Below are 17,293 nucleotides of genomic sequence, written 5' to 3' on the forward strand. Positions count from 1 at the left end.
GGCGCAAAACCGCAACTCCCGCTCAGCTGCGCGCGCAGACCCTTACGTCATTTCATAGTGCAACGCCCTTTGTGCGCCCCGAACCGGAACTTCAGTGGCGCTCCCCTTCTTTCCTCCTGGCGCTCCCAGCGACTAGTTGACTGGAACGGTTCCCAGTCGCTGTGGGGCTGGGGGAGCACTATTTAAAGGGGGCTCTTCCTGGCTTCTTAGTGGTAGCCATTTTTGGACCACTCCTCCTGTGTGAGAGAGAGAGAGATTTGCAGAGAGACAAAGGGAGAGAACTTTCTGCATTGAGTCAGCGCTCGCAGAGGTACTTCTGGCTTCAGCCCAGAACTTTGCAGTTGGATTGATTTTTCAGTGCCATAGCCTTGAGTGGCCACATATTATGGGGGCTGCAATGGGTGGAAACGTTGGGTTTCTCCATTGCATTGAGAGGGCTCAGAGACACCGAAAGAGAGTGCCAATCATGGCCAGATGGAGGAGGGCCAACAGGCGTCGGCACAGGAGGCCTTACCTTCCCAGGGTATACCGCCAGCAGTTCTCCTACCTCAACATGTCTGAGGAGCAGTGTATTCGGAGGCTTCAATTCAGAAGGGAGGTGGTCACTGAGCTCTGCCATCTGCTTCAGACAGATCTGCAGCCTCAGCTGAGGAGCAGGACGTCTCTGTCGGTGGCAGTGAAGGTGACAGTGGCTCTCAACTTCTATGCCACCGGCTCCTTCCAATCCGCTACTGGGGACATTGCCAATGTCTCCCAGTTCGCGGTACATTGCTGCACCCGCCAAGTCATGAATGCCCTCTTCAAAAGGAGACGTCAGTACATTTCCTTCCCCATGACCCCGGACAAGCAGCAAGAGCGCGCAATGGGATTTGCAAGAATAGCGGGCTTCCCCATGGTCCAGGGCGCCATTGACTGCACGCATGTGGCTTTGCGGGTGCCTCAAGAGAATGCCGAGGATTACCGCAACCGGAAGGGGTTCCATTTGTTGAATGTGCAGTTGGTGTGTGACCACAGACAGCTGATACTAGCTGTCAATGCCCGCTTTCCAGGCAGCAGCCACGATGCCTTCATCCTGCGCCAGACTTCTGTGGCAGACCTTTTCGAAGCCCCGGCTCACCCAGGAGGCTGGCTTCTCAGGGACAAGGGCTATTTTCTGTGCACCTGGCTGATGACCCCGCTCCGTGCGCCCAGCACCCCTGCTGAAGAACGATACAATGAGAGCCATCAAGCGACCAGGAACATCATTGAGCACACAATCGGCGTGCTAAAGCAACGGTTCCACTGTCTGGACCATTCCGGGGGAGCCCTTCAGTACTCGCCTGAGTGAGTCTCCCATTTCGTTGTAGTGTGCTGCATGCTGCACAACCTGGCTATCCTCAGGACGCAGCCACTGGCAGCAGACATTGGAGGACCACCGGAGGAGGAGGAGGAGCACCAAGACAGGAGGGAGGCACAAAGTGCAAGGGCCGTCCGTCAGCGGCTTATTGCAAGTCGGTTCTAGGCCCCCTCTGAGGGAATGGCTTGTGCCATTGAAAGAACATGAATGGAACCGTTCCGCAAACCCTGAGCCCGTCAAGGCAACAAATAATTCAAAGAGCAAACATGCACAATCTGAATAAAGACAATTATTTACTTAACAAACTCTGTGCCCTTCCCGCATGACAAACAAATACAGCGAACCCCCCCCCCAAAAAAGTCAGACACATAACTGGCTCTCACAACCTGGAGACAATGAACAAAAGAATTAACCAAAAATGACCATGATCCTCGGCCTTCACTAAAAAAATTCACAGCATTTTGCCACACCTTCTACTTTTTGGCCTGCGAGGGTGATCTGCTTCGCTTGCGAGATTGGCCCCTTCCCACCCTGCAGCTCCTCCGCAATGGGACCCCAGTGGCTGCAGGAAGGCTGGGGGAAGGCTGCTGAGTGTCAGAAAGTGAGTTGGCAGATGCCCTTGGGGGAGGGCCTGGACCAGCTCTGGGCCTGGAGGGCCCGGCTGCTGACTGCTCCAACTCTGCATGGGCGGCAGCAGTCTGTCCTACGGGTGGTGGCAGCTGCAGTGGAGTAGTGACAGTGTTGGCAGCAGGAATGCTGCCATCCTGACAGAGCATAGGCACTCCCTGGTCGGACGACACACTGGCACTCGCACGGGGCAGCACTGCAGCATGCGGAGCAATCTGCTGAAGCACAGACTGCTGGCCTGCTGCGGCGCGGCGAGGGCCCCGGTGAATCCTGCCCGATCCAGCGAGGGTGGCAGCAGTCGGTGCTCGTGTGGCCCTAATCTGTATCTGCATCAGACCAGCCACTGACTGTATGGCACGACTAAGCACTTGCGTTGAAGCCGCCTGTGCTGCTCCGAAGTCCTGCAGACTCCTTGCCTGTGCTGCCCCGAATTCCTGCACACTCATTGCCAGTGACTCTATGGAGTCAGGCATCCTTGCCACTGCAGCCATGAGCTCAGTGTGCCTGTGCTCCGCCTGGGCGCCCATTTCAGCGAGGAGCCGCACCTCCTCTGCGCTCACTGTAGCAGGACTGGAGGCCATACTCTCCCTCCGGGGAGAAGGCCGCCGAGTTTCCCTACCCCCTCGCATTGCTGCAGCCCGCTGGGCCCCGGAGCTTCACCCTCCTCAGACCCTTCCCCCCTGCTCCCCTCCAGGGAAGACCTGTCCCCATTATGGCCATGGGCTGCCTCGGCTGAGGGTGGCACTGATGGTCTGGCTTCCTCTTCCTCCTCGCCTTCAGAATCACTCACAGTAGCAGCTTGAGGGCCCGCCTCCTCACCTGGCGAATCAGCATCTGAAAGCAGGGCAGTACAAGAGTTGCTTTAGCGTGAGGACAGGGCGGCAGCGAGGGAGGCATGAGTGCTGCAATGCACTGTATTGGTTTGACAGTGGCAAAGGATGCTGGTGTGAGGCACAAGTGGAAGGAGAGAGGTCAAAAAGGTGATGACCTTACCAGTGCTGTCCAGAACGGGGTCGGCATCTCCAGTGGCGACGGGGCCAATCATCCGGCCTGCCATAATCCGTTCCACTCGCTGCTCCAGATCGCTGAGCTCTTTAAGGTCAGGACGGCCTCCCCCGGTCCATTGTTGCTGCCTCCTATTGTGCGCCAGCTTGCCCTGCAAGAGAAAGGACGGGTTCTGAGTACAGTGTGAAGCCCTGATCTTGGCTGCACTGCCTCCCATGGTCGAATAGCCCTTACAGTGTGAAGCCCTGATCTTGGCTGCATTGCCTCCCATGGTCGAATAGCCCTTACAGTGTGAAGCCCTGATCTTGGCTGCACTGCCTCCCATGGTCGATTAGCCCTTACAGTGTGTAAAATGGTGAATGTGCATGTGAGTTTCAGGAAAGGCCCATAGGTGTTGGATGAGGGCTGGGCATTGGGGCTTTCAGGACCCTTTGGCCATAAAGTGAGGTGCACATGCAGGGATGAAGAGGATACTGGAAAGGATACTCACCCTGACAACCCGAGTGAGGCCGTTGAACTTCTTCCTGCATTGCACAGGGGTCCTAGGCACCATGCTGCTGGAGGTCACTCTGTGTGCCACCTCCCTCCAAGCTTTTCGATATTCGTTGGGCAGCGGCCTCCTGCCACTGTCCGGAAACAGGATAGATTGCCTGCGCTCCACTGCGCCAACCAGAACCTTCAGGGCTCCCTCACTGAACCGCTGCACTCGCTCCCTGGCCCTCTCCATGGTCCTAGGCGTTAGAATGTCGCAGCAGGTCTGTCCAGGCCGAGAATCAGGGCTCCAATGTGCAGGGCGTGGCTGCAAGCCAAATTGACCCTCCCCCTTTAAGAGGTGACCGGCGCCAGTGTCTGCCTGCAATCGCTAACTGGCCACACCTGCGCTGCGCCCGCCCTCGGTGGTAGCGCCTCGCCTCTCCAGCTTAGCGCCTTAGGACAGTCGTGCAGTGCCTGCTTTAGCTCACCAAGCACCTCTTGGGGCGATGCAAGTCAATTTCGCTGAAGGTGGCGATAATTTGCGCCGGGCGCTAAATTTAGCGCACGCTCAACTATAACGCCCCAAACGTGGCGATACTGAATTTCTAGGGCATGAAGTTCTACCTCAATGCAGAAGAAGATAATCATAGAATGAAACAGCACAGAAGGAGGCCATTCGGCCCATCGTGTCTGTGTCGGCTCTTTGAAAGAGCTGTCCAATTAGTCGCACGCCCCTGCTCTTTCCCCATAGCCCAGCAAATATTTCCTTTTCAAATATTTATCGAATTCCCTTTTGAAAGTTATTATTGAATCTGCTTCTACCACTCTTTCAGGCAGCGCATTCCTGATCATCATAACTCGCTGCCTATTTTTTTTTTCCTCATTGTTTCCTTTGCTTCTTTTGCCGAGTACCTTAAATCCCTGCCCTTTCCCCATAGCCCTGCATATTTTTCCCTTTCAAGGATTTATCCAATTCCCTTTTGACAGTTATAATTCTCTGGTTACTGACTCGTCTGCCACTGGAAACAGTTTCTCCTTATTTACTCTGTCAAAACCCTTCAAGATTTTGATCACCTCTATCAAATCTCCCCTTATCCTTCTCTGCTCTAAGGAGAACAACCCCAGTTTCTCTCGTCTCTCCACATAATTGAAGTCTTTCATCCCTGGTGCCATTCCCTCTGCACCATCTCTAAGGCCTTGACATCCTTCCTAAAGTGTCGTGTCCAGAATTGGCCACAATACTCCAGCTGGGGCTTAACCAGTGTTTTATAAAGGTGTAGCTTCATTTCCTTGCTTTTGTCCTCTGTCTCCATTAGAAGATTCCTTTTCAGTCCCTAATTGGTCCCACCCTTTGACTGCCCTTTTGCTATTTATATGTTTCTAAAAGCCTTTTGGGTTTCCTATCATGTTACCCGCTAATCTTTTTTTTTATTCGTTTATGGGATATGGGTCACTGGCAAGGCCAGCATTTAATGCCCATCCCTAAATGCCCTTGAGAAGGTGGTGGTGAGCTACCTTCTTGAACCGCTGCAGTCCGTGAGGTGAAGGTATTCCCACAGTGCTGTTAGGGAGGGAGTTCCAGGATTTTGACCCAGCGACGACGAAGGATCGGCGATATACTTCTAAGTCAGGATGGTGCGTGACTTGGAGGGGAACTTGGAGGTGGTGGTGTTCCCATTCTCATACATTCTCTTTGCCCCTCTTATTTCCTTTTTCAGTTCTCCCCTGTACTTTTTGTATTCCGTTTGGTTCTCTACTGAATTATGAACCCAACATTAATCATAAGCCTCCTTTTTCTGTTTAATTTTAATCTCTATACTGTATCTTCAATCATCCAGGGAGCTCTAGCTTTGGATGCCCTTCCTTTCCCCCTCATGGGAATGTGTCTAGTCTGTACCTGAACTATCTCCTCTTTGAAGTCCTCCCATTGCTAATTTACTGTTTTACCTGCCAGCGTGAATCAAGAAAAGATCATGTGGCTCATCTAGCTCACTCTTTCTGTGAAATCTTTTCCTGAAAGCTAAATATAATCAAAAGGCCATTTTTGAACTCTGGCTAGTTGTCTTTAGCAGATTATATGTTCATGATCCCAAGACAGAAAGCATTGTGTTCCACTATGTAAGAATAAGTGCATTGATATGATTAAATACAACCTTCAATTCCTTTCCAAAAAATATATTTATCTGGCACTTTTTCAAAGACTTAACTCACACAGCATTAAGTGCCAGGAGTCTCCCAGATAGCCATTATTTTGTTATGGGCAAAAGGAGGAATTCTTCTAATCTCCAGTTTCACTTGCAGCTTGTTAATTTTGTATTCTTCTACTCTAATTCTGGGCTCATAGCCCAAGTCAAGTAGCCAATTTTCATCTATATTATCTATGCCTCTCAGAGTTTTAAAGACCTGGATTATGTTTCCTCATGATCATCATTTCTCCAGTAAAAACAAGTTTTGTTCTGAGTATTTCTTCATAATTTAGAGTCACTCTTGTTCTCTGAATCCTCCTCTCTGATGCATCCATTTTCTTCTGAAGGTAAAGGCCTAGAAATTCAGTGGGCTGCGCCACCACTTAACGCCTAAAGAGGGCACTCAGTGGCTTTAGCGCCACTGGTCACACCTCCCGCGATATTTAGTGGGGCGCTAATGGCAGCGTTAGCCTGTAGTGCTGTGCCGCCACTGATGACGTCATCGGTGTGCGCAGCGCCCCGATCGCAATATTTGGTCGTGCCCGCCTCGGTAATGCCGGTCGCAAATCGCGCCCGGTTCACGGGGCCTACCTGTGGCGGTAGTGGCGCAAATTAAGGTGGAGGTGCGGGGTGGCAATTTTTTTCGGTGGCCGCCTGCCAGCACCTCCGCCCCCGGCCTCCTGATCCCCCCCCCCCCCCACCCCGGGCAGTGCCGGCTGTGTCCCGAGAGCCCGGCACTTCTCCTCGGTGCCGGGCTCTTTTGCCGGCACTCGCGATCGGTCATCGCGCTGGTGCAGGCCCCTCCCCCTTAACAAGGGGAGGAAGGCCTGCAGTACCGCAGCACGCCGTGCCGCAGCATGTGGCGCTGCGGCATGTTGCGCTGCGATATTCAGTTTCAGCGCCCCAAGAGGGACGCGGGGCGCCTCGAACAGCGCCCCGCGTCCCTCTTGGGGCGCTCAAGCTGAATTTCCAGCGGGCGCAACGGCTCCGATCACAGCGATAATTCCGGCGCCCAGGCGAGCTTGGCGCCCCGTTTGGGCCGCCACTGAATTTCTAGTCCAAAGTGCCTAACATTACACATACCATTTTCATCTCAATAATGAACTTTGAAAAGGGTTAAGTTAATTCGTTCTAACTTGTAAACAAATATCACATTGTATTTACAGCATAGAAACAGGCCATTCGGCCCAACAGATTCATGCTGGTGTTTATGCTCCACATGATCCTTAAGATTGATCCCATTACTTGAGTAATGCTGCCACAACATGTGTTTTAATAACCTCTACATTCCTGAATCAAAAGATTGGATTTGTAACTTGTCCACCCACTTCATTTATGAAGACAGATGCAAATAATTAAATCTTTTGGTGAATGTAAAAAAAATAATTTAACGTAACTACCATGTCCTAATTTTCACCCATATTATTTCTACCGTTCCTATCTCTTAAAGGTCTGTTAGTAACTGTAGTAACAATGAGGGGATCAACAGCCTTAGACACATCACAGTGTCAGTATTAGATTGAATTAATATATGTGTGTCTGTGATGGTGATTTAATTGTCAGTAAAAGAAATGGGTTGATTTTGGAGCATGGCAGAACAGTAACCCGGGGAAGGAACAAGACTGAAATCGCTCAGGAACAAAGTGTGCAAGTGGAACAGAAGTACTATGGATTTGTGTGTGAGCGTGTGTAAATAAATGGCGTCTGCAAATAGAGACAGACCTCACTGAGGACTGGCATTAATGAATCTTATTAAAAATAAAGCATGAATCACACCGTGAGTGTCTAGATAAATGACGAGCATCAATGCTGATCCTACTCCCTCATGTCAATAGTTCAGTGTGACCTATCTATTCCCAGATTAACTATGTAATTATATCATTATATATTTAAACTTAAAGGATACCTTTAATGTTAAAGTGAATATTTGCTAAGATGAATCCCAGATAATTTTTTGCTAATGATATCAATTACAGCACTGTATAATTCTATTACAGATGTGAAGCAGGTGCACTGGTGTAACATAAACCAAGGGGATCTCGCTGGAGCACTGATCACAGGTTATTTTTTCTCAGAGAAGTGTAAGACAAAACAAAACAATCCACCCCGTCATCAATCTGCAATCGAATCAATCACACAGACTGCAATAATGCTGTTCTAATGCTGTCTCCTTGACTAGTATTACCCTTTCCCTTTGACATTCTTTTTGTTTTTGGTAACAACAGGGCATAGCATATTGCCATGGCAGTACCATAACACTTTTAGTCCTACATTTAATGTGCAGTTCCTTCTGTAATGATGAATATTTGAATAAATATAGCACATGAATGTAAAGCTCACCAACACACCCCTATTATGTGCTGTGGTGCTAGACATTACCACTGCCAAACAAGCAGAAACAAAATTGGAATGTTTTTGTGTCCCAGTACAAATCCACTTTTCCTGTCCATCGTTCTTATCAGCCTCAAAAGTTCCATTAAAACGACAATACACTATTACTGATCACATTACTGTTATCAACACAGAGCAGTTTCTCATGAACCTTGAATACAGCAATCAACAGAATGTGGGGAGGAACTCTAATCTGTTAGTCAAGTAAGTTACTGTTGAAAGTGTGTGTTCGTGTGTGTGCCAAGTGGTGAAAGAAAATATATTTATAGTTGTACAATCATGCTTTGAGACATATTCTCACTTATCGTTGAATATCATTTGTCAGTTTTTCAATCATTGTAATTTTGCTTTTATCATTTTAGTATTCAGCACTGTATGAAAATGTAAAAGTCTATTGAGTTAATGGTGATTTAAATTTATATTTGTTTCATACACTCTGCTATTTTACTAATGTATTATTCAGATATAAGTAACTGATGGTAAACATGCAGACTTCAGAGAGAAAAATTAAAACAATTGAGTAACTAAACTTTTGAACTTTCAGTTGTAAAAGACTAGTTTGCGGTCTTCAGGCAGAATGATCTATAACACCACTTGTGCACATTTAGGGGAAACCAATCATGCTAGCCCTCTGCATGGTGATCGAATGGATTGCAAGCCATAGTTTCAATCAGATGTAACTAAGTTTCATAAGCCTTGTGGAGGCAAAACTGCCAATTGTGCTTGAAAAATAAACAGTCAACGTCCATGATGGCTGATGGGGTAAATACACCTTGAGTTGTGGCAGTGAACTATACAGACCAGGAAAGTCATAGGTTTGATCTCTGATCTGTGCTGTGCTGAATTGGACAATCTCAGTCAGACAGCAGTGGAGGCTCTGCATTTTTCCCTGAATTTCAATGGGCAATGATAGGGGGGATAATTAGCTATTGTTTCTACTTCTGATTACCACTCAGGTGAGAGAGAATTAGGACCAGTTGTGATATCCCACAGGCAAACAGCTCATCAGCACTCAGTGCCCAGGCTCACACATGAAGCATGGTTATTTGGTACGGTGTAAGAGGGCTTCCAGCACCTCTGGAACTGAATTCCACCATGGCAATCACTCGCTTCAGGAGAGGAGGATAGAAAATTGGGAGGTGGAGGTAAAGTTATAGTGAAAAATAATTGTACTAGAAGGAGGAGGTTTTTCAGTGCTGTAATATCATTATAAAATAATGAGTTTTGGTCTTCTGAATGCAGAAAATATTTTGTAAAGGAGCTGGACCTGCTTAACTCACCTCATGACCAGTTTAATACTCACACTCTTCCTCTAAAAGGAAGAAATCTATGTTTTAAAAGCTACGTATATCCCACACCATAGAATGGCAGAAAGCGGTTTGTGTCTAATTTTCCCTGTAAGGTAAGTTCTCATTCTCAGGAGGATCATCAGGCCAAAATGGTTCACTGCAGAGAGAGAGAAAGCGAAGCTGGTAGAGGCCTGACATGAGATGCTCCCTGCCTTGCTACTTTGGTGTTATATTTGACAACGAACTGAGCTTCCAATCACATATCCACTCGATCACCAAGACCGCCTACTTCCACCTCCGCAACATCATCCAACTCCGCCCTGCCTCAGCTTATCTGCTGGTAAAACCCTCATTCATGCCTTTTGACATGAATCAGTCATTCATGAAAGAAAGACTTATGAAATAATACTGATCGGCCTGCGGGTGGCGCTGTCCAGGGAGAGTATAAATACTCGGGCACGGGTCCAGCTTGCGCAGGACATTCTTAACAGGAACTAGTGAAGGACACAACTAGACCTCCATGTTGTAAAACAGTTGATTAAAGCTTTGTTTAACGCTTAGACCAAGTGCCTAGTAGTTTTCTTACGTCACCTTTATTCCTCCAGACTCAACTATTCCAAAGCTCTCCTGGCTGGACTCCTATTTTCCACCCTACATAAACTTGAGCTCATCCAAAACTCTGCTGCCTGTATCCTAACTCTCACCAAGTCCCGTTCACCCATCACCCCTTTGCTCGCTGACCTACGTTGGCTCCTGGTTTGGCAACACCTCAATTTTTTAATTCTCATCCTTGTTTTCAAATCTCTCCATGGCCTCACAACTCCCTATCTCTGTAGGCTCCTCCAGCCTTACAAGCCTTTGAGATTTCTGCGCTCCTCCAGTTCTGGCCTCTTGCGCATCCCTGATTTGAATCGCTCCATCATTGGCGGCTGTGCCTTCAGCTGCCGAGGCCCTAAGCTGTAGAACTCCCTCCCTAAACCTGTCCACTCTCTACCTTTCCTCCTTTAAGACGCTCCTTAAAACCTACCTCTTTGTCCAAGCTTTTGGTCATCTGTCCTAATATCTCCTTCTGTGGCTCAGTGTCAAATTTTATTTGATAACGCTCCTGTGACGCGCCTTGGGACACTTTACTATGTTAAAGGCACTATATAAATGCAGGTTGTTATTGTTGTTGCCTTCCCGGTCAAGGAACAGAATGCAAAGCAGGGTAGTTAAAAACGAAGAAAATAAAGCACAAAAGCATCTGAAAAAAGATTGAGATATTTCTTGCTGTTGTAGAGAACATGCAGTGCCTTGGTGATTTCAGGCTTTCCAAAAGGGAATGAAGGGGGTGAACTTGTTTTCAGACATGAATATCAGTTGTGAATTTCTGAGCTTGCTTTAGTGGATCAAATGCCCTGGAGATCATCTTTTGTGTACGACCATCATGCAGCACACTACGACAATGCGGGAGACTTTTTCTGGGCATATTATAGGGAGCCCCCAAATCTGTCAAGACACTGGAGCCTTTGCTTTAGTATGCCTTTGGTGTGCTCAATAATTATCCTGGTGGACCACTTGTTTTGATTATACCTGTGTTGCTCGGGAGTGCTGGGATTGCGGATGGGTATCATGAGCCATGTGTGTAGAAGCTATCTCTTGTTCCCCAGTAGCTATCCTGCCACATTCCTGGAAGAGTCGAATATGGGAGGAATTATAGACTGTCACTGGATAAATATATCATGACAGCTGCCTGGGTACTTTGCACAAACTTGCATGATCCTTTTTCTGTGATCGGACACTACCAGACGTTAATGGAGCGGTAGCCTTTGCTATTCATGAATGCTGGTGCTCTGGTGGCCTGATGGTAACATCTGTGCAGCCAGTGACGCCGTAGATGTGAGAAAAGCCACTGCTGCAAATCCCTGAGCACTGGCATGCTAGTTAGCCCTAGCGAACAGGACGAAAAATAACATATGGGGCCTAATTCTGTCATAGGACCCCGATTCACATGTATTCAAGAGGCCCTTGCCTGCCTCTGGTGGATACCTCAGCTGTCTCAGAAAACTGCTGTTAAGGTGGTGGTGGGCAGGAGCGTGTTGGGAACACAGCGGTAAGCACTCTAATAAGTACTCTAGTAAGTACCCAGGTGGGCAGAGGAAATGCTTCAAGGACACCTTCAAAGCCTCCTTGAAAAAGTGCAACATCCCCACTGACACCTGGGGATCCCTGGCCCAAGACCGCACAAAGTGGAGGAGAAGCATTCGGGAAGGCGCCGAACACCTCGAGTCTCTTCGCCGGGAGCAAGCGGAAGCCAAGCGCCAACAGCGGAAGGAGCGCACGTCAACCCAAGCACCCCACCCACCCACCCGCCCCTTCAACCACCGTCTGCCCCACCTGTGACAGAGACTGTAGGTCCCGCATTGGATTCATCAGTCACCTGAGAACTCATTTTTAGTGTGGAAGCAAGTCATCCTCGGTTCCAAGGGACTGCCTCAGAAGAAGAAGAAGTACTCTACCGCTACCACTGCCGCCCCATTCCCATCAGGCAAGCAGGGTTAAAATTGGATCTTTAGTTCTACTGTGGAAGCAGTGTGCTATCTAAAGTTTTTGATTTGATTGGATAGGATAACAGAGCATTTCATTGCCAGCTATTATATATCCTCTGTAATTGGAAGACTAGATTTTATGCTTTGTATTTTACCTGCATCACATGAGTTAAAAGTTGTCTTATCATTTATTGAAAGGATTAATATATACACATAAAAAATATACTGTTACTTTCTTAAAACCACAAATTGATCCTTCCCATAGTGCTGAAATGTAGTCGACTGGTGGGATTTATATTTGAAACCCAGTATTATACTAACAGCTAAATGCCATTCATAATATGAGCAACAGAAACGTTAATTAAAGTCACACGAAGACTTCTGTACCCACAAATGTAAAAATACCAGAAGGAAATTTTAAAAAGAAAAACTTGCATTTCTATAGCGCCTTTCACAACCACCGGACGTCTCAAAGCGCTTTACAGCCAATGAAGTAATTTTTTGGAGTGTAGTCACTGTTGTGATGTGGGAAATGCAGTGGCCAATTTGCGCACAGCAAGCTCCCATAAACAGCAATGTGATAATGACCAGATAATCCGCACTGCACTGGAGTGTCAGCCTATATTTATGTGCTACAAGTCCCTGGAGTGGGACTTGAACCCACAACCATTCTGACTCAGAGCGCAAGTGTGCTACCAACTGAGCCACAGCTGACACATTTAGAAAGATTCAGTTTCATTTCTCCTTGATGTCAGGTACAGTTTATAAAGATTTCCTTGGCTATTTCCAATATATTTTGTTGTTGACTTCCTATGATATTTGCATGTACAAACATCCCATCATGGAATCATTTGCAACTTATTTATACAAGGATATCCATTATTTAGTTTGAAGCTATTTCCAAAAGACCTCTGTCCACAATAGGTAAGAAGTGATTGTCCGTAACAACAATGGTATCATGCTCATGCTGATCATATATCCAGATCAGTTATTCTCATCACTGTACTATTGCTCAAGTGGATGTGGTACATTAAGACTCCTTGAGCTATACGATGCCCCATGAAAAGAGTTATCTCATGGATTGTCAGTCTGGCTTTAACATCAAGCCGAATTAACAAAGTATCACATTTATTTCTTAGGAAGGAGTATGAGATAAATGTTTAATAAATTATTGTAATCTGCTGTAGTGTCTTTGCTACTTCTTATCAGTTATCATTAATAAACCGGTTCAGTACTTTAATGCCTAGACCATAGTCTGATAGAGAGTATATTCTACAGCTTTTTAAAATCTTGGAGAACATGAGAGGGCTTCTGACGTATTGGGTAAGCTAAATACAGCAACAAGAGTTTCCATTCGATCTCTGAGCTCGCTACCTTATTAGCTGTAAAAAGGCACACTCATGTTTGTAAGGAGTGAAAGCCTTCTTGGACAAATGGTCTTTGGTGCTAAGCACAAGGAAATTTCTGAGTTTAAAAAAAACAGAAACATAACAAAGATAGATGGACCAGACCTCCAGCAAAAGCAGTTAACGTCTTGTCACTTAACTCCTTTGAAAAGATGTTGGATAAACCTCTGCTTATGAATGGGATAGGGTTAATGTATGCACTAAGTTGATAAAATACTCCAAGAGAAACAATAGTTCTTGTGCTGCTGGGGCTAGGTGGGGTCTCGTTAATGTGGCCTGGGAGGAAAGTAGGTCAGAGTTGTGTAGTGGAAATGGATTAATATTCTGGAATTTGACATGATTACCTTTGGTGATTATGGAATAGTTATGTGGAACTTTGCCTGAGGAGGTTGTTCGGACAGAATCCATGATGGGTTGATTTTACATGACTTGTGGATAAAAGAGGCTTAACAGGCCAAATGGCCTTTTTATCATTCAGTGTGGGCAATTTTGACTTTGGACGATAGTGTACGACGGCCGATATCGGATCAGCTGCCCATTATACATCTTTCCCCATTTTCATTTCCATTGAAGTCAGAGTGAGGCCCAGGCATCAAACTATCAAGTTGATCATTTCATTGTTTCTTCTCCCAGTTCTGTCCCACTATCCCATAACATCCATGTTTTTAACTTCACTCTGCCAAAAGCTTATTTATTTTCTCCTTAAAATTACTTCCTCTGAATTTCTTCCCTTGCCCCGCCTCCTAAAATGTGGTATAAAGTGGCGCAGGTGACGGGCGCTTCCTTGTCTCTTGCCCAAATGGACATCCTTTAACTGTTAACCTGCACAGTGAGTACGTGTTGGTTAATATATCATGTGAAGCAATGCAGCCAAGCCAAAAACTATTCACATCTGGCATTGACACATCTGCACTTACAACTGGGATCACTAGATCATGCTGTCTATTTAATAGCTTAAAAAAATTATTGTAAAGAGTTCTCAGTCTTTGCAAAGACCTTACGGGGGAAAGAAATGATAGGCAACATGGAAAGGATGGAAAATACAACATGGAGGCATGAAACAGCCTATGTGAAAAAGAACAAGCAGTGCTTCGACTGACCTCCTGTTTGATGGCTGGTGAGTCGGGTGCAATGGGTATTGCCCTGTTTGATATCCAGACCACGCTCTGCCAGAGGACAGCAGTGCACCATGCCTGACAGGAAGTGGTGACCAGGTTCAACACTGGCTACAGCACTTGCAAGGCCTGCAACAGATCCAGAAGAAAATTGAACATTTTAATGAATGTGGTAAAGGAAGACTATCCACAAAGTATCATTTACCAAGTAGATGGCCCCAGATTCCATGCCACAACATGTTGCCCGCCAACCTGTTCCATGGATACTACTTGCCAATGCCAAGCTTTCATACAAACTTACAGCTCTTTCCTGGCATTTCATACCTGAGCAAGACAGACAAGCAAGATGCGATGTACAGTTGAAAGCCTTGCCACATCAACATCTTCCAAAGACTTCCCACATCAAACCATCGTAACACAAGCATAGTCACTTTCTTGATAGTCAGGATGAGCTTCGGCTTGGGCACGTCGCAGCCATCGGTGGCCCCCCTGTACTTTAAGAAATGCACTTGTGTGGTGACATTGAGCTACTGTGTCATGCTAATCAGTGGGAAACAAGGTGAAGAGGCTGGCCATGCTGACTGACAGATCAGTCACCTGGTTGATTTGTGTGTGGGGAGCACATCACCAGATACTGCAGTGCAAGCCCGAAAACAGCTATAGGCATAAAGGTTGAGGGCAGTAGTAACCTTGCCAACCGTTGAGGATGTCATCCCTATGTTGCAAGTTGGCTGTCACAGATGGCAATTTTCTGACCACCTGACCAGGAGCAGGCTGAGACTGTGTACCAACCTCGGCAGTTGGTGTACCAAGGTCTACAAGAATGATGTAGCGGCTGCTGATCAACCTGGCATGCTTTCTTTCAACTTAGAGAACTTCAAACATGACATATCGCATTTGAGGTACTTCGAAAGCAAACTTACCTTAAAGAACAAAAAACTGCCTCAAAGTTTTCTGAAAAATAAATATTAATGAAAATTTCAAAATTACAGGCAGAAAGTCTTAGTAATTATAAACAATGGGCCAGAAATTCGGATCCCCACGGGTGAGTACATGCTTTGTACTCACGTGTAGGGCCAACGAAAGTGCCGGTTTCGTGCATGCACTGCGCATTCGCTGGAAACCGGAACTTCCGTTCCCTTGAAGGAAGGAGTTCACAGGTCAAATGAGTACGCCGGAGAGGCAGCGTGTACGCCTGGAACTTCCGTTTTTTTTACAGGTTTCTCCAGGAGGGTAAGTCCCGCGGGAAGCCTCCGACCCAAATTTCTGGCCCATTACTAAAAAAAAACATTACAAGAGCTCTTTCACCCTTAGGCCGAGAAATTGTAGTAAAACAGGTTTTCGGACCCCGATTCGATATACCCGGCAGCTAAAGCCTGTTTCAGACGATCACCCTGGACACGTAGAAATTGCCAGCTTCCAATTTGTCAGCTGTCACACTTCCAGAGAGATCGCGGCTCGAAATTCGTCCCCCAACATTTTTTTTCACCCAAAAAACGGATGTGACGAGGTCCAATTTCTCCCGCTTCGAGCTTCTCCTGCTCCCATTCCAAATGGGTGCACAAAGGAAAAAGAGCTAACCCAGCACTAATATCATTGAATTGTGGTAGGTTTTCATTTAGCTACGTTTGCATCAAATATGGGTCCTAAATGAAGCTAGCACAGAAAATGAGTGCAAGCATTTCAACTCAAGAAACGTCAAAGAACATTGAATTCCAGCCCAGAAAGAAATTGGCTCAGCCCTTACTTTTCTAATTCAGCACTCCCTTTACACTGGTTGGATACTTGCTTTCCTGGTGCACAGCCTCGCTGAATTGGCTTTAATACTCTTATGCAGCCAGTTACACATCCCCCACACAGTACTATTCACTATGGACGTACAATCCCTCTACACCTCCATCCCCCACCAGGACGGCCTGAGGGTGCTCCGCTTCTTCCTTGACCAAAGGCCCAACCAATCCCCATCCACCACCACCCTCCTCCGCCTGGCTGAACTTGTTCTCACATTGAACAACTTCTTTGACTCCACTCACTTCCTCCAAATCAAAGGTGTTGCTATGGGAACCCGCATGGGTCCTAGCTATGCTTGCCTTTTCGTGGGATATGTGGAACACTCTTTGTTTCCGTCCTACTCAGGTCCCTTCCCTCACCTCTTTTTCCGGTACATTGATGACTGTATCAGTGCCATTTCCTGCTCTTGCCCTGAACTAGATAATTTCATTCACTTTGCTTCCAATTTCCACCCTTCCCTCACCTTCACATGGTCCGTCTCCGACTCTTCCCTTCCCTTCCTCGACTTCTCCGTCTCCATCTCTGGGGATAGGTTATTGACAAACATTCACTACAAGCCCACTGACTCCCACAGCTACCTGGACTACACTTCCTCCCACCCCGCCTCCTGTAAGGACTCTATTCCATTCTCCCAGTTTCTCCGTCTCCACCGCATCTGCTCTGATGATGCCACCTTCCATACCAGTGCTTCTGACATATCTTCCTTTTTCTTCAACCGAGGATTCCCCTCTACCGTGGTTGACACGGCCCATGGCTGCGTCCGTTCTATCTCCCGCACTTCTGCCCTCACCCCTGCGCCTCCCTCCCAGAACGACAGAGTTCCCCTTGTCCTCACCTTTCACCCCACCAGCCGCCACATTCAACGGATCATCCTCCGCCATTTCCGCCACCTCCAGCGTGATTCCCACCACCAAACACATCTTCCCCTCGCCTCCCTTTTCAGCATTCCGTAGGGACCGCTCCCTCCGCGACACCCCAGTCCACTCCTCTATCACCCCCCAACATCCCTTCCCCTTCGCCCGGCACCTTCCCGTGCAAGCGCAGGAGATGCAACACATGCCCTTATACCTCCCCCCTTCCCACTGTCCAGGCCCCCAAACACCCCTTCCAGGTCAAACAGCGATTTACTTGTACTTCTTGCAATT

The 17,293-nt window shown here is 47.2% G+C and overlaps 1 protein-coding gene across 11 annotated transcripts in view; it reads left to right on the top strand.

Moving 5' to 3' along the window:
* tnrc6c1 (trinucleotide repeat containing adaptor 6C1) overlaps positions 1 to 17,293 on the top strand; it is a 672,712-nt gene that overhangs the window by 401,031 nt on the left and 254,388 nt on the right. The gene's annotated exons all lie outside the window — the stretch shown is intronic.

This window comes from Somniosus microcephalus, chromosome 21 (genome assembly GCF_052327205.1).
Source record: "Somniosus microcephalus isolate GS21.2 chromosome 21, FLI_Smic_1.0, whole genome shotgun sequence".
Lineage (NCBI taxonomy): Eukaryota > Metazoa > Chordata > Chondrichthyes > Squaliformes > Somniosidae > Somniosus > Somniosus microcephalus.